This window comes from Cervus canadensis, chromosome 23, assembly GCF_019320065.1.
Source record: "Cervus canadensis isolate Bull #8, Minnesota chromosome 23, ASM1932006v1, whole genome shotgun sequence".
Lineage (NCBI taxonomy): Eukaryota > Metazoa > Chordata > Mammalia > Artiodactyla > Cervidae > Cervus > Cervus canadensis.
Genome location: NC_057408.1, coordinates 35,561,829 through 35,571,648, shown reverse-complemented (window position 1 = coordinate 35,571,648; position 9,820 = coordinate 35,561,829). Strand labels below are relative to the sequence as shown.

Below are 9,820 nucleotides of genomic sequence, written 5' to 3'. Positions count from 1 at the left end.
GATTATCTGGGTCATGAAGATCTTTTTTGTATAGTTCTTCTGTGTATTCTTGCCACCTCTTCTTAATATCTTCTGCTTCTGTTAGGTCCATACCATTTCTGTCCATTATTGAGCCCATCTTTGCATGAAATGTTCCCTTGGTATCTCTAATTTTCTTGAAGAAATCTCTAGTCTTTCCCATTCTGTTGTTTTACTCTATTTCTTCGCACTGATCACTGAGTAAGGCTTTCTTATCTCTCCTGGCTATTCTTTGGACCTCTGCATTCAAATGGGTATGTCTTTCCTTTTCTCCTTTGCTTTTTGCTTCTCTTCACAGCTATTTGTAAGGCCTCCTCAGACAGCCATTTTGCCTTTTTGCGTTTCTTTTCCATGAGAATGGTCTTGATCCCTGTCTCTTGTACAGTGTCATGAACCTCCATCCATAGTTCATCTTGTCTATCAGATCTAGTCAGTTGCTTTAGTTGTGTCCAACTCTTGGCAGCCCTATGGACTGTAGCCCGCCAGGCTCCTCTCTCTATGGGATTCTCCAGGTAAGAATACTGGAGTGGGTTGCCATTTCCTCCTCCAGGGGATCTTCCCCACCCAAGGATTGAATGCACATCACCAGTGCCTCCTGTATTTCAAGCAGATTCTTTACCACTGAGCCACTTCCTATATTCCCAGATATAGGAATTCTCATACTTAATAAGAACTTACTTTAACTAAATAATTAAGAACAGTAATGAATTGCTGAATTTTATATTTTTATGGGAAGAATAGACTTTCATGAGTCTATTTCAGTGATAGAAATAAATAGATAGGCAGATACATATATACCTATATACTTGGGTAGTTGGGGAGGAAGGGTTGTTATTTACAGTAAAATTTTACAAGGCCCACTGGTAAATGTGATAGGAGTGCTTAAATGGGAAAGTCATTAGTTTGAAACCATTATAGAAAAGGTTGCATCAAGCAAGAGTTATCAGTGGCTGCTAAATCTAGAGCACAATGAAGAGGAGCAGGATATTTTCATTGTCTTTAAGTGTCTCCCCTAAGACTGCTTATTAATTGTAAGGAAGAAAAAGAAAAGATAACAGTAATTACACCACATGGAGAGATCGTGTCTCCAGGTGTTCAACTCTGAGAACACGTCACCTATTCAGTATTCTCTGCAAAAGCCCACAACCTGAATCTAAATCTTAAGGAAACATCAAACAGAAAATGACAAACTTTCTTCTAAATAAAGGAGGGAAGGGACTGTATATTTCAAAAATGGAAATGTCATAAAAGACAAAGGTGATGGTAGTCTTTCAGATTAAAGAAGAATTAAGAGATGAAAACTAAATGAAGTGTCTGACCATGTTGGGAGGTGTATAGTTCAAGGATATTATTAGATAAACTGATAAAATTATGTGGCTGATGGGTTAGATAAAAATTTGTGACATTGATAACTGTATTGTAGTTACACATGTAAGAAAATTCTTGTTTTTAAGAACTGCTCAGTGAAGTATTTAGGGATAAATGGTCATGATATATATGTTACTCTCAAATACTTCATAAAATATTACATATGTATGGATGTAAATACTTGAATCCATGAATGATAAAGAAAATGAGGTATAATGTAAGCAGTGTGTAAATCTGGGTAAAGGGCATATAAGTGTTAATGTACTTTATTTTTACACTTTTTTATCATTTAATATCATTTCCTTTTTTCTGTTACTCATTTTCTCTTTTTCGAGATATATTGACATGAAATATAAATTTTAAATGTACAGCATAATGATTTGATATATGTATGTGTTACAAAATGATTACTGCATTAAGTTTAATTGATATCATCACCTCACATAGTTACACTTTTTTTCTTATTATAAGAAATTTTAGCACCTACTCTCTTAGCAGCTTTCAAATATATAGTATGGGATTGTTAACCATATTATGTTATACATTACAACTTCAGAACTTACTAATCTTGTAACTGGAAGTTTTTCCCTTTTGACCACCTTCACCCAAATGATAGTTTATAAATAACTTTTACAATTTAAAAAAAAATGTTTAAGACTAATTAAAGCCTTTGTCTATCTCAGAATTAATGACCAATCTCATATCTTTTATAGAAATAATAATTTTAAAGTCCTATGACATGGCTACTTTAAATATTCTATTTATTTTTGCAACTATGATTTTTATATGTATCTTAAATATATGCTTACTGTTTTTCATGATAGAAAACCTCTGGGCTAGACACATCCTGGAATATAAGTAAAACAAACACAGCCTGAGAAATGAGTTGTGAATCCAAGTACCCTATTTACTAGAACAAGTGGAACAGCTGGAGCAGTTCTGTGCCATGGAACTGTCTGTGCTAGCGGAACTGTTCTTAGTGTGCATTTTCCAACATGGTAACACATAATGAGCGTGGCTGTGGAGCACTCGAGCTGTGGGTCAGTTCTGTTCAGTCGCTCAGTCATGTCCAACTCTTTGTGACCCCATTGACTGCAGCACTTCAGTCTTCCCTGTCCATCACCAACCCACAGGGCTTGCTCAAACTCATGTCCATTGAGTCAGTGATGCCATCCAACCATCTCATCCTCTGTCCTCCTGCCCTCAATCTTTCCTAGCATCAAGGTCTTTTCTAAGGAGTCAGTTCTTTGCATCAGGTGGCCATTAAGTATGGGAGTTTAAACTGCAGCATCAGTCCTTCCAGTGAATATTCAGGACTGATTTCCTTTACGATTGACTGGTTTGATCTCCTTGCAGTCCAAGGGACTCTCAAAAGTCTTCTCCAGCACCCCAGTTCAAAAGCTTCAATTCTTCACACTCAGTTTTCTTTATAGTCCAACTCTCACATCAACATATGACCACTGGAAAAACCACAGCTTTGACTAGATGGATCTTTGTCAGCAAAGTAATGTCTCTGGTTTTTAATATGCTGTCTAGGTTGGTCATAACTTTCCTTCCAAGGAGCAAGCGTCTTTTAATTTCATGACTGCAGTCACCATTTGCAGTGATTTTGGAGCCCAAGTAAATAAAGTCTGTCACTGTTTCCACTGTTTCCCCGTCTATTTGCTGTGAAGTGATGGGACCAGATGCCATGATCTTAGCTTTCTGAATGTTGAGCTTTAACCCAGCTTTTTCACTCTCCTCTTTCATTTTTATCAAGAGGCTCTTCAGTTCTCCTTCACTTTCTGCCTTAAGGGTGGTGTCATCTGCATATCTGAGGTTGTTATTTTTCCCACCAGTCTTGATTCCAGCTTGTGTTTCATCCAGCCTGGCATTTCTCATGATGTCCTCTGCATAGAAGTCAAATAAGCAGGGTGACAAGTACAGCTTTGATGTACTCTTTTCCCAATTTGGAACCAGTTCATTGTTCCATGTATGGTTCTAACTGTTGCTTCTTGACCCGCATACAGATTTCTCAGGAGGCAGGTAGTATGCTCTGGTATTTCATCTCTTTAAGAATTTTCCATAGTTTGTTGTGATCCACACAGTCAATAGCTTTGGCATAGTCAGTAAAGCAGAAGTAGATGTTTTTCTGGAACTCTTGCCTTTTTTGTGATCCAGAGGATGTTGGCAATTTGATCCTCTGCCTTTTCTAAATCCAGCTTGAGCATCTGGAAGTTCACAGGTCACATACTGTTGAAGCCTGGCTTGGAGAATTTTAAGCATTACTTCTGCTAGCATGTGAGATGAGTGCAATTGTGTGGTAGTTTGAACATTTCTTTGGCGTTGTTTTTCTTTGGGATTGAAGTGAAAACACCTTTTCCAGTCCTGTGGCCACTGCTGAAATGTGGGTAATGAAACTGAACTGTTAATTTTAATTAGTGTAATTTCAGTAGACACACATGGCTAGTGACTACCATAGTAAGTAGTGCCATTTGGGTGTGGTGATTAATACCTTGATATGAGAAGTTTATAAGTTCCCATAATCAATAAGCTGATTATTTAAAGAGATGAGCTAGCCATGGTTGGGCCTAACTAGCTTAAGTAAGATCTGTCCTTTTCAGAAAGATTCTTTGATGTTATTGCCTATGTTTTAACTATACTAGTAAAAATTTAGTGTTGAATAATAATGAATCAAACCCAATGAAACCTGCAGTGTCAAAATTAAGTGTAATTATTGCAGTTCTGCATTTTACAATTTATAGCATTTGCCACCGAAAACCCAAAGTAGATGCAAGACTTCTGTTTTACTGACTTACTCTGATTAAGAGACTTACTGGATACATGGGGATATAAAAGAGGAAAGAAGAGAAGTAAAGATGGATTGTTGGATGGACAAGAAAACAATGCCAGGTATTCTATTCTAAATACTGCAGGAGGGTTACATTAAGTCTCTTTTATCAAATGTGAACAGACCTGATGTTATCTAAGGTTCCTTCCAGCTCTAACTTCTGTGATGCTAAATCGTAAGACTACTGAGCAGGAGGAGATCTCTGAGACTAGAGCAGTCAGATTAATTTAGGATTTGGAGTTCAGTGTTTGACTGGTTTTGTTATATGATTGTAATCCCCAAACCATATGAATGATTTCTGTATTGCTAAGTACATTTATTTCATTTCAAACAGGGTATTCATTAAAAGAAAGCTCTGATAAATACTGTACTCTCTAGAGTACGGTATCTTCCTGGTTACTTTGATAGCTTTTTAAAAAGTGAGTGAGATGCTTTTTAATACACTACTTATAAAGGCAGTATGTTGAGAGAATAAGCTAGAAGGAAATATAAAGATAACTTATGTGTTTTCTGAATACAGCACTCTAAGCACTGAAACTTCTCAGTCTGTTGTTCCTGTCTTTTACTGTGTATCAGTAAGACCTTTCATTGGCATTGGGAGTAACACTGTTCTAGTTGTGATGCGAAAAGCTCAGCTTCTCTGTTCACAGATGCCAAATTGAATCTTGGAGACAGAGTTTCATGTGAAATAGAAAGAGATAGCTTTATTACTTTCCCAGTCAAAAGGGGAACACAGTAGGCTAACCCCTTAAAAACTGAGCCCCCCTCCCTTGTGAATAGGGAGAGCTTATATAGTCAGGCAGGGGAGGAATGTGATAAAGGATAAAGGCAGTAATACTCTTGCATCCCTTCTTTCTTCTGCACAGTTTCAAAAGGGTAGGGTTGCTGACAAGATTAGAGTGTGTGCAGGATCTTAAGGTCTCCTAATCTTGATGAACATCCCTGGCCCCTTTATCCTGCCTCAGGTAGTTTCCTGACTATTCCTCCTTTGTGGGAGTTCTGTTTTGCCCCTTGGAACTCAGGTCATGGAAACTGGAGTCTTGGCTGTAAGAAATGGGGGATAAAAAGGCCTCCATGTCGAGGAACCCCACAGGACCCTGCTTGGCATCAGGAGGACGTACTAGACTCCACATATGGTCCTATTCACAGCTGAGATTTATTGCAATGAAAGGATACAGAGCAGACTCTACAAAGGGAAAAGGTAAATGGTGTGAAGTCTGGAGAAAATCATGTACAACCTTAAAAGAATTTTGTCAAAGTGGAGTCACACCAGATGTACTTGTTACCTGAAAACTGGGTTCACCTCTTGGTGGGTCTCAAGCAAGTAAACAAAATGAAGCCAGACATCAGGCGAAGGGAAGGTTTATTTTTACTTGCAGCGACTAGGAAGAACATTAGGAATTTTTCCCAAAGCAGTGTCTCCCTGAACAGCAGAATAGGAGAAGTTTTAAGCTTAGAGTACATCACGTTTTTAAAGCAATTTTGTTTTGTTTTGTTTTTTAACTTTCCTTTAAAGTTCTAGTTGCCTGGTCTCATTGGGGTCAAAACAAATTCTCCAGCTCTGATTCAGTTTTATCTTTTCCCCTATAATATATTTAACTCTCTTGCTTTTTCAGTGATCCGGAGGATGTTGGCAATTTGATCTCTGGTTCCTCTGCCTTTTCTAAAACCAGCTTGAACATCTGGAATTTCACGGTTCACATACTCCTGAAGCCTGGCTTGGAGAATTTTGAGCATTATTTTAGTAGTGTGTGAGATGAATGCAATTGTGCGGTAGTTTGAGCATTCTCTGGCGTTGCCTTTCTTTGGGATTGGAATGAAAACTGATCTTTTCCAGCCCTGTGGCCACTGCTGAGTTTTCCATATTTGTTGATATATTGAGTGCAGCACTTTCACAGCATCGTCTTTCAGGATTTGAAATAGCTCAACTGGAATTCTATCACCTCTGCTAGCTTTGTTCGTAGTGATGTTTCCTAAGGCCCACTTGACTTCACATTCTAAGATGTCTGGCTCTAAGTGAGTGATCACACCATCATGATTATCTGGGTCGTGAAGATCTTTTTTGTACAGTTCTTCTGTGTATTCTTGCCACCTCTTCTTAGTATCTTCTGCTCCTGTTAGGTCCATACCATTTCTGTCCTTTATTGAGCCCATCTTTGCATGAAATGTTCCCTTGGTATCTCTGATTTTCTTGAAGAGATCTCTAGTCTTTCCCATTCTGTTGTTTTCCTCTATTTCTTTGCATTGATCGCTGACGAAGGCTTTCTTATCTCTCCTGGCTATTCTTTGGAACTCTGCATTCAGATGGGTATGTCTTTCCTTTTCTCCTTTGCTTTTTGCTTCTCTTCTTTTCACAGCTGTTTGCAAGGCCTCCTCAGACAGCCATTTTGCTTTTTTGCATTCCTTTTTCTTGGGGATGGTCTTGATCCCTGTCTCCTGTACAATGTCATGAACCTCCGTCCGTAGTTCATCAGGCACTCTGTCTATCAAATCTAGTCCCTTAAATCTATTTCTCACTTCCATTGTATAGTCATAAGGGATTTTATTTAGCTTATACCTGAATGGTCTAGTGGTTTTCCCCACTTTCTTCAATTTAAGTCTGAATTTGGTAATAAGGAGTTCATGGTCTGAGCCACAGTCAGCTCCCAGTCTTGTTTTTGCTGACTGTATAGAGCGTCTCCATCTTTGGCTACAAAGAATATAAGCAATCTGATTTCATAGGTGTTCATTGGAAGGACTGATGTTGAAGCTGAAACTCCAATACTTTGGCCACCTGATGCGAAGAGCTGACTCATTTGAAAAGACCCTGATGCTGGGAAAGATTGAAGGCAGGAGGAGAAGGGGACGACAGAGGATGAGATGCTTGAATGGCATCACCGACTCAATTAACATGAGTTTGGGTAAACTCCAGGAGTTGGTGATGGACAGGGAGGCCTGACGTGCTGCAGTCCATAGGGTCACCAAGAGTTGGACACGACTGAGCAACTGAACTGAACTGAAGGAAAACTTTAAAGGAGGTAGTATAAGTGAGCTGAATTGTATATCTTTCATAGTGAGGAATATACTGTATCTTCCTTAACCTGTAGCTGTGATTGAAGAAATAGAGGTCTATACATGTAATTTAAAAGTTGTGGAGTTTAAAGTTTGACTGAATAACTAAAGTCATAAATAGAGCAGAAAGTTTATGTCTGAGGAGTGCAATTGGTAGTAGGGATCAGAGATGTTTTTATTTTTCATTTTACTTCCTATAACTTGGTATTTTTAGTAATACCCAGTATTTCTCATGCCTGAACTAATACCAGTCAGCCTACTTTTGAATTAGGTTTGGCTTTGTTCATGCTAAATCAGTTACTGAATCATCCAGCTATTACTTTTCAACATCCAAAGTTTTATCGGTATTTTCTAATATTTTTATCCCAGTGTGCCTGTGCCTTTTTGTATTCCTCTCCTGCCATTCCTTTACTGTTCAATCCACCAACTTTAATCAAAGCCCTGGTTTTATTTTTATGTGTCAAATAAAAATCTATTCCAGTATAGAAGAATCACTGATACATTAGCAAAACAACAACATGAAGTGACAGCTCTTAAAATGAAAAGTGCACATATGATGAAGCTGCTTTGTTGGTAGTTCTGATAAACATTTTGTGAACTTTTGTTCAAAAGATTTCCTTAAAATGTACCTTTCTCCTATTTTTCCTTTGTTGGACTATAAGAAAGTTCTCCCTTATCTAGTGGTTTTCAGTGAAATTAAATTTACTTTTCTCTAGTTTATCTTTACTCAAAGTAAAATGTATAACATCTACAGAAGGCAGGAGAATTCCTTATTGTTTCAGGAGAAGTTGGATGATGGTGATAATAACAGTGGCTATTATGTATTGATCATTTGTGTGTAATTTGTTTTATAAACACTATCTTTTATTAATCCTCAAAATACCATAAGTAATTATTATCTACTCCTTTTCATAAATGATGAAATAACTTTTCTAAGGTTAAGTAATTTGCCCAAAGTTAAACAGTTAGTGTTGGAGACGTTATCAGATAACTCTAAAATTCATTCTTTTCCCACTTTCCCACTTTATTAAATTCATACCTATTTTAATAACAACAATAGCCAGTACTCATATAGTACATACTTCATACTAGATTCTATATTAGAGTTCTAGCATTAACATTTGCAGACTGAGAAAAGCCCAAGAATTTTCTCTGAAGTAGCGCCTTTATTTTTCTGTACTCATTGATGTTTCTAATTCCAAGAGGGATTATAATATATATTTCATTCAGCTTTAACTAAACCAGGAGGCTGAAGAGAGCATTCATTACCTTGGCAAGGTTTTAGGAGAAAAATCCTATGTCTAGAGTTAGATATTCAGATCTATTCAAGCCCTGTCTGTGTCTAACCTGGACTAACACACTTGGATGTGCCTTCCTGTTAGGTCTGTGACACGGTGGGACATTCAGATATGAGGAAGCCACTCTGGGATTCCTGGTTGATGCTTTTACTTTCCAGTATTAAATTCCTTGCTTCTTATTAAGGTTGTCCCCTTATTCCCTTACTCCCTCTCCCAAAAAGTTGCTTTAAAAAGAAGAATAATAGAAGTATTTTGGTCTCTTTCTTCAGTTTTACCCAGTGACAGTCTGACTTTATAAATTCAGACACTTGGCCATGAAAAATTCCTGTTTAACCCTGATTATTTTAACACTTTTGATTTAGGAAAAAATTTAATTTCCTTTTATTTTTTGTTTTTATTAAGATTTTGTGATTTGTGCAGCTGGTTCCTCTGGACCTTCATAGAAGCGTCTACTTCTGTGACTTATAAAAGACATTTTAGAAAGTTTATACTCCTGCCACATTGAGGAAAGCCCACTATTAGAACTAAAAACTGGGCAAAAATACAAAAGTAACTATTTAAGTAATCAAAATCCGACAGTTAAAACCTAAAGGGGCAACCAGTTCAAGGGTGAGTTAAATTAAAACTTGAAGGGGGAACCAGTTTGTGGGTCAGTTTCCTAGTGTTTTATTTTATTTTGTTCCTTGTTTCCCTGTGGTTTTTCCCCTAGTTATAGAGATGGACAACAGTGGCTCTGGAAGTTAAAACTGATATAAGCCTCGTTTTTCTATCCAGAGAAATCAAGAAAATGGGTCCTCATTTGAATAGTTTGAGGGAGAATCTTTACGTTTTTCCTGCATTTCTCAGCTTTGTTCCTAAGACCCAGTTGCAAAGCTGCAGCTATAGTAGAGGTACTACAAAAGACACCCTGTCTTTCTTGCCAAATAACCCAGGAAAAGTTACCTCTGTGATGAAAACACTGGGGGAAAAGTCATAAAAAAAGAGAGCTGGGTAGGGCATCCCCTCATTTGTGACCATCCAGCACACGTGCTAGTTTGTGCGTGTCACACAGACCCGCAGCAGCACGGCACGGCGTTCAAGTGGAGTGCAGTGAGAACTACTCCTCAGAGGAGACGAGAGGGAGCTTGTCTGCATCAGGCTGACCTGACTGCCTGTCAAAACAAGTTCTCTAGCAGATTATGAAAGGGCAAAGGATTGATAGTCAAACAGCATAACATTTAAAATGTCGGGGGTATAATTCAGAATTACGCTACCT

The 9,820-nt window shown here is 37.8% G+C and overlaps 1 protein-coding gene across 3 annotated transcripts in view; it reads left to right on the top strand.

Moving 5' to 3' along the window:
• Window positions 1-9,820, top strand: part of KIAA1328 (KIAA1328 ortholog) — a 267,669-nt gene that overhangs the window by 30,183 nt on the left and 227,666 nt on the right. Inside the window, exon 1 of one of the 3 annotated variants that reach the window (XM_043444203.1) lies at window positions 3,836-4,278. The exons of the other annotated variants lie outside the window; for them this stretch is intronic. The gene's annotated coding sequence lies outside the window, so the exon portion shown is untranslated. Of the gene's footprint in view, window positions 1-3,835; window positions 4,279-9,820 lie in introns of those variants that run through there. 3 annotated transcript variants of the gene reach the window in all.